Source organism: Micromys minutus (genome assembly GCF_963924665.1).
Source record: "Micromys minutus genome assembly, chromosome: 15".
Classification (NCBI taxonomy): domain Eukaryota; kingdom Metazoa; phylum Chordata; class Mammalia; order Rodentia; family Muridae; genus Micromys; species Micromys minutus.
The window spans coordinates 1,952,840-1,974,393 of record NC_137984.1 but is presented as its reverse complement, the minus strand read 5'-3'; the positions used below and the strand labels follow the sequence as shown (position 1 = coordinate 1,974,393).

At 39.7% G+C, this 21,554-nt stretch overlaps 2 pseudogenes across 2 annotated transcripts; both read right to left on the bottom strand.

The window, feature by feature from the left end:
* Positions 1-15,504: 15,504 nt before the first annotated feature.
* LOC308430272 (F-box only protein 30-like) lies at positions 15,505-17,480 on the bottom strand (annotated as a pseudogene). The gene is made up of 2 exons: positions 17,422-17,480; positions 15,505-16,906 (listed from the first exon to the last, which is right to left on the bottom strand). The product of its transcript is annotated as an F-box only protein 30-like (transcript).
* A 150-nt stretch (positions 17,481-17,630) lies between these two features.
* On the bottom strand, positions 17,631-20,132 carry LOC308430271 (F-box only protein 30-like; annotated as a pseudogene). The gene is made up of 2 exons: positions 20,061-20,132; positions 17,631-18,356 (listed from the first exon to the last, which is right to left on the bottom strand). The product of its transcript is annotated as an F-box only protein 30-like (transcript).
* Positions 20,133-21,554: the final 1,422 nt, after the last annotated feature.

Below are 21,554 nucleotides of genomic sequence, written 5' to 3'. Positions count from 1 at the left end.
ACCACTAAGGCCCCTCCTTATCAGATGTTTTCAGTCAGTTTAAAAGAGCTAATCAATTATATTTGTATAACATGCAAGGTTTTAGTCCTGGCTCTTTGCTGGTGCATTTTTGATTGAAAGAAATTCCTTCGTTAATCCCCTGGCTTTCATCTTAGCAATGTACAAAAGAACAATGGTCTCTATGCAGGTTGAGAAAAATGTTTTTTGGAATCTAGGAAAGAAACCTGAAGTATTCAATCAATTCTAGAATTGATATACTCATGTCTAAATTTACCAGGGAGGGTACCTTATTCTCAGAAGTATTCGCTTCAGTCAGGATTGCCACTGCTGGAAATAGACTGAGAATAAAGATCCACACTGAGCTTTGAGAAAGCCTGGTCCTGCTTCTCCGTGACTTGATTTTGGTCAAGTGGGCCAGCAAGGGAGGATAGGTATAGGTCATAACTAGCATCTTTTAAACCTTCAGTTCATGCAGAATCTGAATATTTAGACTTTCTTGGAGCCATAAAGAGCTAAACAATAGCATAAAGTATAGCTTTAGATAGGTTTTCAGGACCCTACCCCCACCCTCATGCATGGCAAGAGCTGAGGTTGATCTTCGAGCAGGGTTAATTAAATTCGGGGAACTTATTCCTGCAGTTGTTGTTGGTTTTGTTTGTCTTTGATACAGAGATACTCTGTTACATACAGTGGAGTTCATTGGAGGGAATAGTGTGGTCATATGGAGGGAGTGTGTGTCTAAAATAAGGAGTGTCAGTAAGCAGGGCTAAGCGTGTGCATGAGTGATAATGTAGGAGACCAGGCCAGTTAGCTTTTTGTAAAAACTAAATTTCTATTTCATTTTAATCTTTAAAATGCTTTTGTGAGAATTTAGTTCTTGATTGCTGTGTTTCCATTGTTTTTATTCTTCTCCCCACCAAAACTCCCCTTTGTATCCTTCACTCCTCTAAGATTCATATCTTTTTATGTAGACACACACACACACACACACACACACACACACACACACACACACATGCATACCACCTACTGCACCCATCTATTATTGCTTGTATGTAAGTAATTTCCTGTATTTGGAATTGGATATCCTATCAGGGAGTTTGTCCCTGAAGAAAAATACTCTCCCTCACTCAGCAGCCATTGCTTGCCTGTAGCTCATCATCTAAGAGAGGAACCTTGTGAAATTTCCCCAGTTATAGTGGCCTGTTACTTGCTGACAGCATTGTTCAGGTCTTATTTGGCACCACATAGTTGAGATCTCACAGGTGTAGCTTCCTTTTGTGTGAGAATAAATGAAATGTGCACATAAATGCATAGAACTAGAAAATACTATACCAAGTGAAGTCACCCAGACCCAGAAGACAAATGCAGCCATGTTCTCTCTTGCAGATCCTAGTTCCTGGTCTCTAGACTTGAATATGTAACCTGAGGGAACTGCAGAAGCCAGGAAAGTAGCAGCAAGGCAGGCGCTGAGGGGGAAGTGGGAGGAGACTGAATTTTTCAAGCAAAGCAGAATTGATTGGAGAATCTGGCATTTGAAAGGGCTGTGGCTGCCACATGAATGAATAAAACAGGGATAAGAAGCTACGCAAACAAAACCTATGGATTTTGGGTTTGTCCTGTCTTGACTGGTGCTCAAGAATATGAGCAGTTTGTATTTTCAAGCTAGAGTGGCTTTTCCAATCACTTATTTTTACAAAACAAGGTTTCATAAGATAGTTTGCCTATTTTATGAGAGCAGTTATTTGTCTCTGGACACCTAAAATCCAACATCATCCATGACAGCACAGTTTGTACTGGTAAGACAAGCTATTCCTCATAGTGTATTCCCTGACTCAGGAGTTTTAGCCTCTCTGCCACCCTTTTGTTCATTTTTTTTGGGGGGGGGGTGGCCTTGAACTCATGGTTCTTTGAGCTGAACCTTTCACATATACTTGTGAGTGTGCACCAGCCCACTCATCCAGGAGTCTTTTTTTTTTTTAAACAAGCCTTCCAATTTAAAAGGAAGAGAATATTTTTAGCTCTTCCTCATCCAGAAGAGTATTTATGCAAATAAATAAAAGTCACACATCAATGTTTCTCCCTTCCATTCTACAAACTGTGGCTTTGGTTTAATCAACTCTTGATTACTGCCTCAGTTGAGCACAGTCCTGTAGTAGTTCCTGCTGACATTTGCATATAAATGCTCTTTCACAGGTTTAGGTGTGTGAATACTTGCTCCCCAGCTGGTAGCACTGTTTTGGGAGGTTGTGTGACATCTGAGAGTTGGAACCTAGCTAGAGGAAGAGGGTTTGAACTCCCCATCTGGCCCAGGTCTTTGTCTGTTTCCTATTCTTCAAGATCTAAGGAGTCCAAGCCACATGCTCTTGTGACTGTCAATCATACCATGATAGACTGTACCCTCAGAAACCATGAGCCAAAATTAGCCCTTCATCCCTTAAGTTGCTTCATTTTAGGCTCCTGATTACTGTGACAAGAAAAGTTACTAATGCAATCCCCAATTGTACTAAGATTGGTCTTGGCAGTGTTGTTAGTCTATTCAATACCACATACCTAGACAACTCTAAGCTTCTCAAACATACAAGGTCATTCTTGGTTTACCCTCATTTTCTGTCTCCTTCCCTTTCTATTTTGTGAGTTCGTTCTTGACATTTTCAAAATTGAGCTTTAAGTAACTGCACCTGCTGTTTCCTCCAGCTAGAATGTGTGTGTATGTATGTGTATCTCAGCTAGAATTTATGTATGTGTGTATGTGTGTATTATATATATGTATGTATATGTATATATTATATATGTGTTCCAGCTAGAATATGTATATAAATTTTAAATATATATACTTATATATTTAAATATAAAATATATTAAATATATTTATTATGTAGAATAAAATTAAATATATTAAACACAGTATTATATTATTATATTTAAAAGATATATTTTCTATATAAATATGTTTATATTTTTTCTATATAAATATATATGTTCACTTTTTATCTGCATGTAGCCTAATTCTACCCATTGATTGATTCAGATCCTGGCCTAATGTCATCTGTTTTGTGACTACAGAGGCCTTACCATGTCCTCACTTGTAGAATAACCCGATCAATATTAAAGCATTGTTTCTGGATGCTTAAAGCATTGTCCTTTATCAGACTCCCATCAGTGTGGCTTCAGCTTTGATGTTTTGAGTTTATGCATATGGCTGGACCTAACCCATGTTTATTACTAGAAAAAAGTGGCAGGTTGGACAAACGTTTAGTACTTTTTTCTTTACAGTCTGCCTTTGAGCAGCCTCCAGACTAGGGAAGTTCATGCTTACCAGAAGGTGCACATTTCTGGATATGACCTGTGTGTTCTGTTTTTGTCTTCTTGAGCTTTTCTGCATCATTTTCTTAAACTTTGGGAGTTTGGATGACTTATAGCCCTGGGCAAAATCTGGCCTGCTACATGTTTTCCTAAATAAAGTGTTATCAGAATAAAGTACTTTTGTTCACTTCTGCATTGTATAGGATACCCGTGACTGTTTGTGACAGAGGCCATATAAACTGTAAAGGAGAGAATGCTGACACATAGCTAAAGTTTGTTGCCCTTGGCTGTGTCCTTAGAAGGAGTTGCAAGCTGAGATTGGGATAGCAGTGGCAGCTGCCAGGCCCTTTTATGGAGTGATAAATGCTGAGGTCAGAAAGCACAGGGAAATATGCCCTGAGTGCCTTGCTCTGCCTATTATGTGGTTAGCTCCTTCACCTGGAGCGATCACCTAGGTAGCACCACCCTTTGTCCTCCAGGTTCCCAAAAGTCCTTGATTCACTAGGTCTGAGTGATGCTCTACTTGGCATTTTGACCCCTGTACGATTCTCAGAAGCATTAGTTTAGAACAGTGATTCTGAGCCCTAAGCTGTTTCAGAATCATCCAGAGGAGTTTAAAAAGTTTTCTAGAAATGTTCTTGGGCCTCACCTTGAACTTTCCACGTCAGAAGTTCTGTGGGTGTCCTGCATTTTAAAGAGAATGATTCTAGAGCAGTGGCTTTCAGCCTTTCTAACGCTGCAACTCTTTAGTACATTTCCTCATGTCATGCTCACCCCCAACCAAACATTATTTGTTGATACTTCATGACTAATTTTTCTGTTATCATAATATAAATATATTTGGGGATACAAGGTTGCCAAAGGGGTCCCGACCAACAGGTTGAGAACCCTTGTTAAATTTTAGCTAGCGCTCTTTTTTTTTTTTTTTTAGCTATCTTTTATGTAGGTTTTGGCCAACGTGACTGAGATGCTTTTATTCTAGGTTTGAAGTAACAGTTTGTAGAGGTTTCATTACATTCACAATTTTAGGACAAACTTTAAACTGGGGTTTTGACTGCAGTGTGGCTGCTGGATTTGTCAAATAGCCCAAAACAAAGACCATCACCTGAAAGGTATGCCATGTCCAGCTCCACAGGAGTCTTGCTATTCATAGTGGATTTTATAAAAAAAAAAAAATCTGGAAACTTGTGTGTCAATGAGTAAACCTAGCTGTCACTCCACATGTGACATTCATTTTCCCCTTTCCTGGACAAGAATGGAGCCTTTCATTTGAAGGGTGCATGGCTGGTTCCAAACACCCATCTTACACGGGGTTTACAATGCCGAGGAGTTCTTTCCTAGTTTTTCCTACACTGGGAAGGGAGGGAATTACCCATTCTCTAGACAGTGGCCCTGAGCTCTGAGTGCACTTTTGCCTGGAGGAGGTTAGTTTCCTGTCTCTATCACTTCACTCGCTTTTTAGGGAAAAAAAAAGGACCTTTAAATTTTTCTTTGTGTGTGTATGTGAGGTCATGTATCAGTGCAGATGTGCAAGCCCACAAGTGCCAACCAGATGTGGATGGTCGTGTCCCCCTCTAAGTATTTATCTTGTCTCTAAAGCAACATCTCTCAACGAAACTGGAGCTCACTGTTCTGGCTAGGCTGTCTGGCAGGTAATCCACCAGGATCTGCCTTTTCCCTATCCCCCTCCCGCCAAAGCTACACAGTGCCACACAATCTGCACACGGTTCTGTGAGTCCAAATTCAGGTCCTCACACTTGTGAAGCATGTTGCTCACTGAATCCTCTCCCCAGCCCTCATTTTAATTTTTTTGCTGCTATTTATAATGCTTTGAAGTGGAGTATTAGGCCAGAATACAAATAAGGCAAAACAATAATGAAAAAAAGGAATGTAGAAGTACCAGCTCATGGTTCTTTGATAGCCGGCATAGTGACCAACAAGTGCAAGCCACATTCAAAGCTCCCAAGTTCTGTTTATAAGGAGCAGGCCATTTCTGCCATACTTGAGCCTGTATGCTTTCTAAAAACAAAAAAACAAACAAAATTTATTTGCTCTTAAAAGTCTAGGAATCTCCACAGCTCCCATGGACTAGAACACCAACCGTTGAGCACACATTGAGAGACCCATGGCTCTAGTTGAATATGTAGCAGAGAATAGCAGTGTCTGGCAACAGTGTGAGAAGAGGCCTTTGGTCCAGTGAGGGTATGCTTTCTCAATGTAGGGGAAGGCACTGAGGTGGAGAGGGTGATTGGGAGTGGGATGGGCAAAGGAGATAACATTTCAAATGCAAATACAGATACTATCTAATAAAACATTTTTTAAGTCTAGGAATAATAGTTACTGAAATGTTGGTTTACAGATCCCCAAATTCATACAACTAAGTAACTACCAACTCCCTAAGGCACATGATTCTATGAATGGCAATTATTGATGTAAAATGTAGGAATATAAACTTGACAGATGTCTGAACAAAAGCAGTGATCTATAGATTGGATGGGCTTGTGCTTTAAATGCATTTAGATTAATTCAAGTTTTGACCTGGCTGGTTTCAGTGAAGATTTACATGTTTTCTTTGACATTTTCACCAAGACTAGAAAGGCAAGATTTGCTCTTTTCTATCCATCGATGCCACTCATATATGCCTCGCTTTGCTCTACAAACAGGCTTTTCCTCCCAAGCGATTTCTTTGGGAAGGGGCCATTACATCTCTATGCTGTCTCAATTAGTTTTATTCTTATACATTGTAGAAATCCACCTGCCTCAGCCTTCCATCTAGCTGGGACTTAAGACACACACTGCTGCATTTGCTTCTTTGGGTATTCATGGCTTCTAGAAAGCCATAGTTCCCAGATTGATCACAGAGCAAGAGAGAATGTCAGCTCAGTATTGTTACTGAGTGTGGCTATATATTGTTATTGTTCTTGTTCGTGTGGGTTTTGTTTTTGTTTTGAGACATGGTATTACTAGGTAGACTTGGCTGGTAGATCAGGCTGGTCTTAGAGACATCCACCTGCCTTTGCCTCTCAAGTGCTAAGATTAAAGATGTATGTCTCCTGCCTAGCCATGTTGGTATAGTGTTAAGTACACCCATCTAGAAGTGCAAAGTTCAGTGAATTACTCATCTGGAAGAACTAATTAAAGTGTTTCCTGCAGGGGTGGGTAACATTTGAAATGTAAATACAGAGAATATCCAACAAAAAACAAAGTGTTTCCTAGGATCATTAGTATCTGGTGATTACATCACCACTATTTACCTCTTAGAGTTTATTTTCTCAGTCAAGAAATTCTATAGGATAGGCCAGTACCACAGATCTGGGGACCCTCTATTTAGACGACAAAATTCAGTGGCATTTGAGTTTTACTCTGCTCATAGGAGGTAGTTGTAGGTCATTGAATAGGAGTACATTTTACCTCTGCAAAGATGTAGACTGCATTTGTTAAGTGCTCTGCTCTTGCTTTTGAAAAACTCTTAATCCCCTATTTACAAGGAGCTTCACATTTCTATTCTTACTAGCACATACAACATGGGGTTGCCTTGGCCCACATGAACTGTATTTTATTTATATTTTTGGTAGAATTTCAGCATGATGCCTAGTGGACAAATGAATTAACCTTTGTCTTGCTGAGAGCAAAATGAAATGTGTACTATTGTTTTTGCATTGTTATAGGTATATGGTTTAGGTCACTGCATTCTAAGATGCATTCAGATGAATATGAACATAATGAGGGAATGATTAAATGCTGGTTCTGAGAAGTGCAGGGACCAAATAAATTTTAAGAAATATAAATGCATGTTCTAGATATTAGATAATTGGATAAAATCAGTCTGTCTGTCTCTTGTCTGTCCCTTGTCTGTCCCTCTGTCTGTCTGTGTCTCTGTCTCAGTCTCTCTCTCTCTCTCTCTCTCTCTCTCTCTCTCTCTCTCTCTCTCTCTCTCTTTCTCTCTTGCCTTTTATCCTACCTCTGTCTTTCTGAATCAGGATTTCTTGAAACTGGAGCCCAGGAATCTGTATACAGAAACTCTTTAGTCATGGGTATGACCATGTATGAGTTTTTCATCATCTCTTGAAAAGATCTGTAAAGCCTGAAGTTCTGTGCCCAACTGTGCATGAGTTTTAATTCAACAAGAGATTTGTCTAGGTTGTTGCAGGGGTGGGAGTTGGGGGCTTATAATGACACTAAGGGAAACATAGGATAAAATAGGGACAGACCACACTACTATCCATTCATGTGTGAAATGGGTCTGTGTGAAGATGTCAGCAAGGCTGACACCAACACTTGCTGCTGTCCCTTGAAGAGCTATGATGCTCTATGTAGCTTGTCTTATAGGCAGACGCTGTGATGCTTGTCTTACAAACTAGGTCATGGTATAAAGTGCTGGCCTATCGCCAGCTTCTATTCCCTTCATCTTTCCCAGATGAACTAACTAGAGAATAGAAATTATGTGAAGCCCCAGATGGTCAGCCTGCTGCCTTTTTTGGTACAATCTTGCCATGGGTCTGATGGTAGCAAAAGGTGTGTGTTTGGGGAGGGGGCATCTGAAGTAAATTGAGGTTGTGCTTTGTTCTATCTCTCACAGTGTGTCTCATATCTCATCTATGAGCAGACACATGAGAAGTTTCAAAAGATGCAGAACCATCCTGGAATGGGTCTTTCCTAGAGAGAAGGTCACATACTAAAGGGCATGTGTCTGCAGAGCTCAGAAGCAAGGAGCTAACAGCTAATACCAAAATCATTGTCTACCATTCTGAAGATATCAAAATGAGGGACAAGAAGATTGGCCACAGTGAACAGAGACATAAAGGTAAATGACTGGCTGCAAAAGGTAACAGTCAAATGTTACCCAGAAAGACATGGCTATGTACTGAGTCCCTTACATAGACATTAGGTAGGTAGTTATACAGTCTAGATACCAGGGATGCAGGGGTTAAAAGACAAGAGTAATTCCCGATTTCACAGAACCTGAGTTTTGACAGGTCAAGAGAAAGATAACATAATAAATAAACACGTCATGATAGGAATGTAATTTAGTACAGCTATTATGGAAAGCACACAGAGGTTCTTTGGCTTAAAAATAAACTTCTATATGGTCCAGCAGTTCCATTACTGGGAATATATCAAAAAATTGTGCAGCCAGGATGTAAAAAGATGTTTATATTTCCATGTTCATGGTGGACTTATTCATGGTAGCCAAGAAATAGAGTCAGGCAATGTGCTCACTAGTAGGACAAAGAACACTGTGTGTGTATAGTGTGTTACTCTTGGGTCTCAAAACTGTGTTACTAACAACAACATGGAGGAACCTAAAAGGATACTAAGACAAGTGAAAGAAGCCAGGCATTAAAAAAAAAACAAAAAACAAAACAAAAATGCCATGTGATCTTTAATTGGGGGAACTGAAAAAAGCCAAATCCAGAGAAGCAGAGAGTATATGTGTAACTTGTGACTGGGAAAAGGTTGGGAAAATCATGGGGTTGATGATGTGGCAACTGAAGAATACAGAATATACTTTAATAAGAATAAGTTAAAGAGATCTGGTGTGTGTGATGACTGTATGTGATGTCTGTAGATAAGTATAATGCATTAAAAAACTAACAGCAATTTTAAATAGTCTCACCATAAGTATGAACTAATGCATATATTGAACTTAATTACATGTTCTAATACATATATATATATATATATATATATATATATATATTATATGTTTGAAACAAGTATAAATGATAAAAAATGGTAAATTATTTTGTCAATTATAAATTAGAGGCTAGAGGCTGGCTAAATTGTTCAGTGGATAAAATCACTGGGTGCCAAACCTAGCAATCTTTTAATTCCTGAGACCTGCATGGTGGAGGGAAAGAACTGAACCCTGAGTATTGACCTCTGACCTCCATGTTCATGCATGCTATGGTGTATCCAACTCACATCTATAATACATAAATAAAATGTAAACAGAAATAAAAAATTGGAGACTGGCCAAGGAGAAGGCTCTACAGAAAAGTTCTTGTGCAGCACAGGGACCAGAGTCAAGTCCTTAGAGCTCGTGTAGGTTTGGGCATAGTAATATGCATCTGGACTCCCAGTAGTTTCTTGGAGAGATAGGAACCAGACAGGAGGATACCTACAAGTTCTTGGGACAGCTGACCACCTTTTTATGCAGTGGTGAACAATAGAGAGATGATGTATCTAACAAGGGGGAAGTCAAAGACCAACTCCTAAGATGATTTTCTTCCTTCCCTGTTGCTATGCTATATACACACCCACAGAATGCATTCACACATATATGACCACACATCACATGTATGTCACACACACACTGAATAAGGATTGTGAATACAGAGGCCCCATGCCTCTCATGGTTTGAGTATGAATACTTCCCACAGGCTCAAGCTTCACGTACTTGAGCTGAGTATGTGTGTGTAGAAGGGTCATAGCAATATTACTTTTCTTGTTGCTATGACAAGTAACTGACTAGAAGCAACTTAAGGGTGGGAGAGCTATTTTCACTCCCAGAGAATACAGTCTATGTCAGAAGTGAGACATGTTGACAGGAATGGAAGGCTAGCTGCTCATAGCCCACCTGTGCTTAGGAAGCAGAGTATAAACAGGAAGGGAGGCCAGACTATAAAACCCTACAGCCTGCCTGTAGTGACCCATATATTTCAACAAAGCTCCGCTTCTAAAATATTTAGTAACTTTCCCAGAGCAGCCACTAGTCAGGAACTAAGGGTTTGAATGTATAAGCCTATATATTTAAAGCAGGGGCGTAGAATCTCTAGGTGGGTCATTGAGGGTAGATGTTAAATGTGCAGCCCCCCACTGTGTCTTCCTGTCTGTTGCTATGTGAACAGCCACTACCTCATTCTCCTTCCTTTACAGAAAAAGCCGCTCTGCAATGTTTTCCCTACTATGATAGACTAACACTGTGTGTCAAAGTAAATCTCTGTCCTCACTTAAGTCACCTTTTCAGGTATTTTGTCATGGGAAACCATTTGAAAAAAACAAAAACAAAAAACAAAAACTCAAAACAACCTTACAGCAGATGGCCTCAAAATTAGTCACAAAGAATTACCTAGACTTTTCAATATGAAAACATAGAACAAGGGTATTTTTTTGAACTAGAAAGTGGACAATCACAAGGTATCCCTGATCTTGTTGGAGAATGAGAACGCTCTATTTTTAACCCATCTAGCTTATAAATATTTTATAATAGGCAGTTCATACACATTTAGAGTAAATGCTTAGCAAATTTCTAGATTCCTCATTCATGTTATTAAGTTAAAAAGAGTAAGCTTACATCTTGGACCATCTGATACAGTCACTGCCATTTGCATCTAAGAAACAGAGATGAGTGCAGTTAAACAACTTGGTATAAAAGACAAAGATTATTTCCCTTCCATTTTGGGATCCCATTTTAATGGCTTGTCAGAAGAGCAGCAGCTTCTCATCATTGCTATAACATTCCTGAAGTTTTTGTCTACATGGGGCCAGTTTTAGTGTGCATGCTAGGCCAGTGTTCTACAGAGCTGCACTGCTGGAACTAAAGCCTGTTCCTCCTCTTGCTCTATGAACTTACTCCTCTAAGACTTCAGTAATATGTACAAGTTCTACTTTGTGTCCTCTGTAGACAGCTACATTGTGTTATCCAGATGGCTATATAATGCTGTGTGTAGACGGCTACATTGTATCATGTTCAGACAGCTATGTTGTGTCCTGTGTAGACAGTTACATTGTATCACATATATAGGTGCTTATATTGTGTTGTGCATACACATGTACAATGCAATGCAGGAGGTCATGCTCTCCTGCCTTCTGGACTGTGATGGGAATAACAGTAAGTACAAGTATGGTAGGGAGTAGAGAGCAAAAATAAAGGAAATGATTATTGTTAAAACCAAAGACTTCAAGATTTTCCAAGAAGGTGATATTTTATTTGTATGGCAATGCCTTCTTATATTCCTACTATACAAGAAGGCAAGGCAGGAGGATCTCAAATCTTAGGCTCACCTTGGCTGCATGATGAAATCCTGTCTCAAAAAGAAAGAAAGAAAGGAAAAAGCTCTCTTTGAATATAACAGACAGCACTAGTTATTTGTGAATAAGAAACCCAACCTTTATACTGTAGCAGACTTTTGTTGAATTTAGATTTGTGTTAAATATTGGTTCTGGAACAGTATTATTAGTACAGGTACAAAGTAAATGACATTTTGTTGTTTGGTTTAAGATTACAGCTAATTTAGGACATTCTATATATGGTGGATGAGATACTATGTATGGGAGATAAGATATATGTGTTAAGACACTTAAACCTCATAAAATAAAAGCCATGGTGGGTATTAGTAAACCTATTAAACAGACATTGAAATGTCTTCATAGAGTGTTAAGTATAAAGCCTAGGTCACTTAGCCAGTGAGTGTTGAATAATGTTGGGCTGAGTCCACACTTGCTTAACCGGTCATTGCCCTTGCCCATGACACTGTACTACTACATCAACCCAGGGGAAGAACTATTAGAGAGCAATGCTGCTATAGTTAACAGTCCATGTTTAAGTTGTCCATAAAAAGCCACAATATTCCTTCTGTGTTTGCCCAAAGACACCATTATTGATCATGAGCCTTTTAAAGGACTTTTGTATTCTCTCAATTTTTCATGACAGCTCTCTGAGGTAGCCATAATGGATAGCTAACATACCTATTTTATACATGATGAACTGCATCTGAGGAAAGCATATACATGCCTCAAATTCTGTTACTGGTCTAACTTTAACATCATGGTATTCTTTTATTTGTGTGGGGGGGGCGGTAATGAACACATGTATATCTAGGTAAATATACAGAGGCCACAGGAAAATATCAGATAATATGCTATTTTAGATTAAATCTTCCATTTCCAGCTCTGTCTTAGTCCCCGAGACAGGGTCCTACACTGCTAGGCTGGCAGACCAAAAGCCCTAGCCAGCTTCCTGGCTCTGGTGTCCATAGTGCTTGGGTTCCAGGCATGTGCCACCATGCCTGGCTTCCACGTGGATGCTGAGGTCCGAACTCGGGTCTTTATTCTTGCACAGCAAGTTCTTTTATCCACTGAGCCATTATCTGTCCCACCCCTTCCTTCCATTCTAAGTGAATATTACATGTTTTTTGGTTTTGTTCTGCTGAAATCATTCACTGATAATGATGAGTAGCAAGCATCAGGAGGAAAACCAAGACTGTCCCAGAACAAAGTCAAATGCCTGATCTTTTAGTAATTATCTGAGTGTCACTGGCAGAAAGCAGTGACTTTGCTTTATGGCAAAAGAAAAACAAAGGCAGAGCAATAAACTAGATTCGTTCTTTGTGAAATCCGGCTTCCATTTTCCTAGCCAGGATTACACATGAAAATTTAGTGAGATACTCCCCCAATGGCCACTAGATGGCAGGTGAGAACAAAAGACACAGTGATACTCATAGGCCACATGCAACCCCCAAACAGTTGTAGAGTTTATTTTCTAAGTGTCTCATTGAATTCAGACTAATAACCAATGTCAGGAACATCTGACCTTGTATTCACCAATATGAAACTCTGTTATTTTCAATTTGGGATGGAACTTTGATAAATTTGAGCAAACAGCCAATCCTTTTTTTCCTTTTTTGAGGAAGATTAACCAAAAAAAAAAAAAAAAAAAAAAAAAAAAAAAAAAAAAGAGCGAGAGCTCTGGCTCCATGCCTATTCGATAACTCTGTGTATCAAAATTATTGCAAATTGAATATATATAGCCCTGTGAATCCTACAAAATGAACTGGAATGCTATTTTGGATGACAATATGTTTGTTATCAGAAATATAGGCTCTGGCATAACACAAAGAATAGAGCCAAAATTCTCCCAAAATCCATGCGCAGAGGTGAAACAAACAAACAAACAAACAAAAAAAAAAAAAAAAAAAAAAAAAAAAACAGGAGGTCATGGAACTGGCAGATTGTGGGTTCCAGAACTCAGTTTATTTTTATACTATTAGTTATAACTTTAATTTTAAACATTCTCTTATCGTAATTTATTATGTGTACTGTTGTGTAAGTGTGGGGCCATAGACATGTGAGTGTCAGTGCAAATGTGTAGACCTCAGAGGATAACTTGGAGAAGTTGGTTCTCTTTTTCCAACATGTAGAAGCTGGGAATCAAACTCAGGCCTTCAGGCTTGGTAGCAAACACCTCTCCTCGCTGAACCACCTTGTTGGCATATAATTTTAATTATTTCACTCCGTCACTCCTGGCTCTTTTGAGGCTTAAAGTCTAGGGAAGCAGGTGGAGTAAAAAATCATAAACAAAAGGCTAAAGAAGACTATTGTGTGGGTGAGTCAAACATTAAGTCTCTATTAGATGCCGTAACTTGACCAGGCCCATATCACTTTTGCCTCATTTTGTATGTCTCACATGCCACAGGGAAGAAAAAAACAGCATTAAAGTTAGAAGGACTGATCTGAGCTCTGTTCCTTTAATCTCCAGATTCTCAAAAGAGCTTTCAGTGTAGAAGAAAGGTGGTCTCAGCAAGGGACTATGGGAAGAGAGCCTTTCATCGCTGCACAAATGAAGACATAAAACTCAGAGTCAGGATGAGACAATAGTTTCAAAGCAAGTCTGAGACTTAACCCTTAACCTATCACAAACTAACTTGTGACTACTATTTGATGTTGTTTGAATTTGCTCATTTTCTTCTCTCTGTCTGTCTGTCTGTCTATCTATCAGTTGATGGCCTGAGGAGATCCTGAAGTAAGCACAGGTTCAGGTGGTTGTCAGACGGCTCCAGCTTTGCTTTCTCAGGGTCTAACATGGAAGTGCATCCGTGTCCTGTTCTAGAGATAAGTGATATTCAAACATCTGAATATGCTTTTGCTGCTGTCTCACTCTCTAGCCCTACACCCTTCCCTCCATACCTCAGTGACCCTAGAAAAATAGATCACTTCAAAAATGTTGAAGTATCTTCGGGGCACCAACAAGGGACCTCTTTGTTTGTTCTTTGTAAACTGTGTCTTGAATTTACATTTGACAACCCCTAGGAAGAGAGGGCCAGTTTTCTTCAGCACTGTGGTAGTTCAACCACGGTAGGTTGTCTGTTCTCCAGTTTATGCCACTCCTTATCCATGAGCATATAAGCAGCCCTAACCAGATCCAGATGATCAAGGGGTGGGGGAGAGAAGACAGCATAAAGTTGGAAGAGTTATAGCAAAGGAGAAATTGGAAGAGGAGAGTGGGGGAGGGGCATGTAGATATGATCTAAGTATATTTTATAGTGTGTGAAATTATCAAATAATTTTTAAAATTAATGTAAATGGAAAATAAGCAGTTTGACTCTTTCTTCTACATATTAGAAATTGTTAGAACCCAAGTTCTAATGTTAGTCAAGAAAACTTTTCAAAAAAATTAAGTTTTTATTCTGAATATTTGAAGTTTATTCAAGCAACGTTCTAAATTCAAACTTATAGTTAGATATATTTTTCTTTTCAAACATTAGATACCTAGAAAATATAAAATACCATGAAAATTTTCAAGTTATCTTATTTTCCCTTTAATATGTCATTTAATACATTGTGTGGTGACTCTTCAGGTATGGTACTTAATAGAAAAAAAAGTTGTACATGAACATCTTTTGCTTAAGAGTTGTAAGAAAAGAAGAAACTCTTTGTGAGTTGGTTTAAAAACCTGAAGTCATCATTGTGCCTTACTGTGAGTACTCACTGTATCTCACTGGTGATCAATAATTATAAAGCAGCAGGAAAACTTGATAACCGTCTTGTGGCTGTGTTTCAACGACTGAATGTGTTATGTAAAAAATCTATGCAACAAAAAATTTTAATCAAAAGTTTTGCTTTTTGATAACATGGGCTTCAATCCATAGAAAACAAAGAATTAAATTTTTTGGTCAAGATGTTTTTAGTCTGAGAAGCAAAAGTTTCAGAATTTCAATACTTACACCATGACTACTAACATGCAGAAAAAGATTAGATCATCCTGTCTAGCATGTTTCAACAATTTCACACATTTCAAATATTAAGACAACATTTTTACAACTAACAGTACATTATAAAAAATATGTCACTGCAAAACAGTATATACATAGTGACAATAAAGTTAGCTAGTTGTAGTCTTTAATGCATTAATAAAATGTTACATATTACAAAGAACTGATACCAGGTGCTTACATGTATGCACAAGGAAACTTAGTCTTAAAGTACGAACTTTCCAACTGAGCACAGGGAGCATCCTTCCTTAGTGAGTTCTGGAGTCACACACATACATGGCAATGGGATTGCTTCCTCCTGTTTCTATAACATTGTATCTGCATTTCTTCAAGTGGTCAGCCATGCTTAGGATACCAGCAAACTTCCAGTCATTAACAGAACAAGGGGCAGCACTGTCATACCTTTTATCTGTCAGGTTGAATTTTCTTCCAGATATTTCCTTTCCTCCCCACTGCAATATTACCATTCCACAAGACTGAAGCAAACTGCCACAAACATCCCTTATTAGGCTGGCCACACATACAAACTGACATAAACTGAAACCATCAAGGAAGCCTGCAATATGGTGGAGTTTCTCAAAAGGGAGACTACTTAGATGTTCACCCTGTAATCCCAGAACACAGTTTTTAAAAGGCTCTTCTAATACTGTAGATACACATGACTCCAAATGACCATAAATCATGTATAATCATTGCTCCTTGTGTTGATGGGCAAAATCTACACTGACAGTAGGTCCAACTATAATAAGCTAAAGGACACCTTTGTTCCATCCATCCATTGAGTCCAGTGTGAATGTCAACATGCACGTTCTTAAAATGGGAAGAAAATTCTCTTCTAAATAACTGCCCGAATACAAAAGTAAACATTAAACGTTGCTTAGGCTGGTACCTAGCCACACATTCCAAAACTAAGTCCAGCCCAAGTGTCTGAAAAGGGCTTGGATTTGAAAGCTGTGGGTTGGCATGATCACAAGCTGAATCTATTTCTCCAACCATTATATGTGTAGCTAATATTGCAGATGGAAGTGAAAAAGTCTATGTCCCAAAGTCAACACAATAAACGTCAACCATGAGGCTATCAGATATGTCCCTCCCACCCGGAGAATCTTACTGACAAAACAGTAATGCTGCTGTAATCAGATCTATTCCTTGGAGGCTCATGGGATCTTCTGCAGCTTCTAAATCCTACGTATCGACTGCTTTGTCTTCCTTTGGGATATACCATGAATTAGAAAGAAACTTGAATGAAGGTGCATGACTGAAAGGTGAGCCATTAACATCCTCTAAGATCCCTAAGTCTACTTTTTCCCAACACAAGCCCTTATCATCATCTTCATCTGGCATGAGGATATGCTGAAGTGTGCTATCTGGCAAAGCACTGAAAGGACTTCCTTCCCTAAGTTGGTCGGCTACTAGAAGTGAACTGGAAGGTTCTGAAGTACCATCTGCTTCCACACAGTCTCCATTTGTTAGGTTACTTACGGTAGAATCACCATGAGAATATTGATCCTGGTCTTTGACCTGTTTACACATCTTTTCTAAAAGAAAAGCCATTGCAGAGAGCAGAAGTACCATAAGAACTTGTATTTACATTGCATAATAAATGACTTCAGCCATTTTTTCAGCCTGGGCATTCCAACTTGTGCCTGTCGGATCAACTCTGCCTACTGCCCCCTATCTCACCCTCATCAAGGTGGTCCTGATCGATCCTAATCTTAAACGTTCTGATTCCTTTCACTGCCTTGCCAAATATTACATTTCAACATATACTCAAGCTGGATGAAGATGATGATGAGGGCTTGAGTGGGATAAAGGTGGACTTGGGGATCGTAAAGGCTGTTGAAACTAAGGACAATAGATGTGTTTGATGGAAGCTCGGGGAAGATGATGTGTCCACTCTGTGATCCAGGATATTTGGTATTACTTCACTCAATGAGTTCAGTCCTATGGGAGATACACTGGTCTCTACTATGGGTTACCCTATTCTCATTTGGAGCCGAGAGGAAGATGGGTCACAGAAAATCATGAGAGACTATGAAGATGGTGTGGGACAGCAGTACTGGACTTCACAGATAGGAACAAGCTCTGGGAGAAGCGGCAGCAGTTGATAGGCCAGAAGTACCCAACTCTTAGGTTAGGTATAGGGACCCTTGTGGCATGAGATACTGTGGGACTAGACATGTTACTGCTTTTCTAGATTTTACTCCAGAAAATTAAAGAGTAAGTCAACTACTCTCAGGGTCCCTGCTGTATCTAGCCTGGAGGTCAAGGTACTTTTCTTTTTTCTGATATATAGTAGCAGAATAACCAGGGAATTAAAATTTTTTATGTTCAATCTTGACATGGCCAGTAAAAGCATATCCTTTGTATCTTAAGAGAAAAAATGTCCTGGTCTTTCAAGTTCCTGTCCTGGAAGGTTTCTCTGTTATTCTCCTCATCCAGTTTCTTTGTGGTCACATGGAGACTTGTATTTAATAGGCCACTGTCTCCTGTGGCAGAACTTAGGATATCTAAAGCAGCAGCCAAACTTCTACAGTAGCTTGATAATTACGTGGTACTTCCTGTGATTTCACTGAAATTTGTTCTCTAGGTTCTGATATTTTATTAGTTGCTTTTGACATCATGGTGGCTACTTTGAGAGATTCCAAAAGGCGTTCTTTGATCTTAACAAGCCAAAGCCATGTCTAACTGTGACGCTTCATCAGCATCTCTGCTTAGACTTCCGTATGATTTCCAGTCTGTTCCATAGTACAGCACACCACACTTGCAGGACACATTTCTAGATGTTCAGCAACTTATTTCATGCCAGGGCAAATGGACCTCCAAAGTTATTATTTAGGCAAGGCACTTGTTCAGAGTGACACACAAAAGTTGATGCTCTTCTGCTTTACAAGAATGGAAAACTGCTTCACAAACCAATGGACAACTAATCAATTCCCAGGAAACCCCAGGCTCTGGTCTGGGCATATGCCTTCTACTGGCACAATTCACACAGTGTGAGTGCTGCTGTACCTCTTCTAGTCTATAGCCCACCTCCCCAACAATAGTCACCAGCAGCTGTGAATGGAAGTCCAAGGATCTAGCAGTTGCTTAGTCCCACAAGGCAAGCAGGAGAAGAGAGAAAAAAATTATTTGTCTGTCTTTATGGGCATTTTGCCTGCACACATGTCTGTGTATCACATGCGTGTCTGGTGCCCATGGAGACCAGAAGACTGCCTCAGATCCCTTGTAACTGAAGTTGCAGATGGTTCTAAGCTACCATGTGGGTGTTGGGAATTGGACCTTAGTCCTCTGAAAGAGAAGCTAGTGTTCCTAACTGCTGAACTCTCCAGCCCCTAAAGTATGTTTTTCAGTGCTTAAGAGGTCAACTTTCTTGGACTCAGTTTATCTTCATCTCAAACTATATGCCAATGATTGTAATGATAATCATCCTTTGTTCATTATTCTGACTTCCAGGGGAGAACCAATATTACACAAATTCAAGGAGGGAAATGCCTTATTCAAGCCTCCAGCTAAACAGTTGCAAGGTAACAGACATCACCGGTACTTGGGCATCGCCCACCGTTGACTTTGTCTAAGGCAGTTCGTTATACACCTCTACAGTAACTTAAGCGCAAACTGGGAGGAAGATTAAAGGCTGTGACTTTGGCACAAGCAGAGGAACAGCCGGGAGGGCAAGGAGTTCATCCCCTGAGGCCAGGCTTCCTGCCTAGAAGGTAAAGTCTGGCACATCCCTAATTGCAGTCTCAGAAACTGATTCTTTAACCTGATCTACTTCTGAATCTAACCTTCTAGGCTTCTTCAGGCCCCACACCTGAGCACAGTAACCAAAAGGAGAACAAAGATTTTTTTTTAATCAAAGCTAAAAATTATTTGAAGATCATACTATAATTAATAACTCAAAAGTTCTCAGAGATACTCAGATGAAAGCTCAGAATGAAGATGATTGTGGCTTAGAAAAAGCTGCATGAGTAATTAATTGCAGATGACTAATGCTCCTTTGTCTGCTGCCCTCCTCCTTGGGAGCCCAGTACTAGGGCCCCCTTGCATGCAGGAGAGAGAGGGAGAGGGAGAGGGAGGCAAAAGCTGAGGGAGTTCTGATATGATTCAGCACATAAAGTTCTTTTTTCCTTAAGCAGTTCTTTCGAATAAATGCATTTGTACATGTGTGGGGGAGGTTATGTGTACATGCATTTGTACATGTGTGGGGGAGGTTATGTGTACATGCCTGTAAGTGTTCCATGTGGAAGGTCAAAGGACAAGTTTCAAGAGTCATCCCTTTCCTTCTATCAGCACATGGATGCTGAGTTTCGAGTTCAGCTGGTCAGACTTGATACCAATGTTCAGAATTCTGCCATGCTGTTTTGCTTGCTTTTATAGTCACTGATTGGCAGAAAGGAAAACCAGAAGACAGTTTCATCCTGCCAATCAAATGAGTTGATAGTTCCCCCATTTTTCTTTTACTTCTAACATGAGTTATATAGGACCTGTTTTGTACATTGCAGCATTTATTGCTTTCAAGAGAAACGATGTACAGAATTACCTTTATTTTTCCCCAAAACAATGCATTTTGGGGTGATCTGAGTGTGCGTAATATATATAATGCTAAAGACAGTAATGATAGTAATAGCAATTAGTGGTCTGGCTGGAATATAGTGTGTGCTTGCAGGAAGCTGAAAATAAGTCGATGTATTAAGACGGGCTGAGCGGAGCCGGTGAGAGCAACAGGTCGGATCAGTGTCTGTGAGAACTCTTGCACACGACTAAGGCAGTGCCATTGTTGTGCTTGGCCATGTCTGCTGCCAGGAGCCCTTCGGGAGACTGACTGTTCATCTAGTGAATGCCTGTGCCACACTGGGAACATCTCTGCCCAGTCTAGTTCCGTTAACTCAGACGGAACGAGTGTGCTTTTGCAGCAGACCAGGAAAACTGCTGCCAGACAGTAGTGGGTCTAGAATTTTCTGTCTTAACTCTTTTTTTTTTTTTTTTTTTCTCAGAAATAATAGCATTCAAAGACTCCTAAAATGTAAACAATCTTCGATTGAAATTATTTATGTATAGATTAGTCTCTTCTTCTTTGTCCTCCTGAACGAGGTGGCGGCAGATCATCCAACCCTCCCTCCCTCCTTCCCAACTTCCCCATCTCTCTGAAAGGTCTGAGTCATGGTCTTACTGTGTAGCCTTACCTGGCCTGGAAAATACTGGACCAAGCTGGCTTCTTACTCTTAGAGATCCTCCTGCCTATGCCTTTCCAGGGCTTAGAGTAATGGCATGTGCCACCATCCCTGGCTTTTATCTTCTTTAAATCTCTAAGACTTTGACTATTAGAGCCAATAGCAGGTGCAGAGGCCTGAGGCCACACACCCCTGTCCTGTGTCATTTTCTTGGGAATGCTGCTTCTGTTCTTCTCTAGAATCTATAAACCTCTAGAAGTGTCTACAAGTTTTACCAATTCCCATATGAATAGTGACATATACAACTCCAGTAAGTTATACCTTCCTTTATTTGCAAGCTAACTTTTAGGTACAATAGTACCTAATGCATAGTAAATGCCAAGTAAGTACTGGCTGCTGTTTTAGCTTCTCTAATAAATCAACTAGTAGAGAAGAAAGAGCAGGCTGGGGCTTGTTTGTTTAAACTCTACTGAAATATAAGACTTATTGGAAAGGGAGAAATATTTAGCTCTCAAAAGAATTGTGTGCATAATGACATGATCTAATCTCAACTCTGCACCCAGGTCTTGTTAAGTTGGTCGTTTATATTGTACTAAAGCTAGAATTTTTCTACCATACTTCTTCCCTACTGCATCTTTTTTTTCAGGTAAACTTGTAAAAGTGCAACAGGAAGACATCCTTAGGATACTTCCTCTTAAATACATTCTTGTAAGTACCCTTATCCCTTACAGTCAGCAGACAGTGAAGAGTCTCCACTCTGGTACTGGGAAGTTGAGTGATGGTTCTGGGCTCTTACTGTTAGATGATAACCAAGAACAGGCATGCCTGGCTGAAGGATCAACCAGTCTGAGGTCAAATATTAAAGAATTGACCAGAAGGCCAGTTGTGTGGGAATGAATATATGGGTCTATAGCTCAAGGATATCAGGAAACAAACTGAACTGTCTATTAAAACACTGCAGGTAGGGCTGTCGAGGTAGCTCAGTGGGTAGTGGCTCCAACAGCATGTTGAGCCCCAGATCCCACATGGTGAAAGGAAAGAACAGACTTCTGCAAACTGCCCTCTGAGCTCCACATGCATT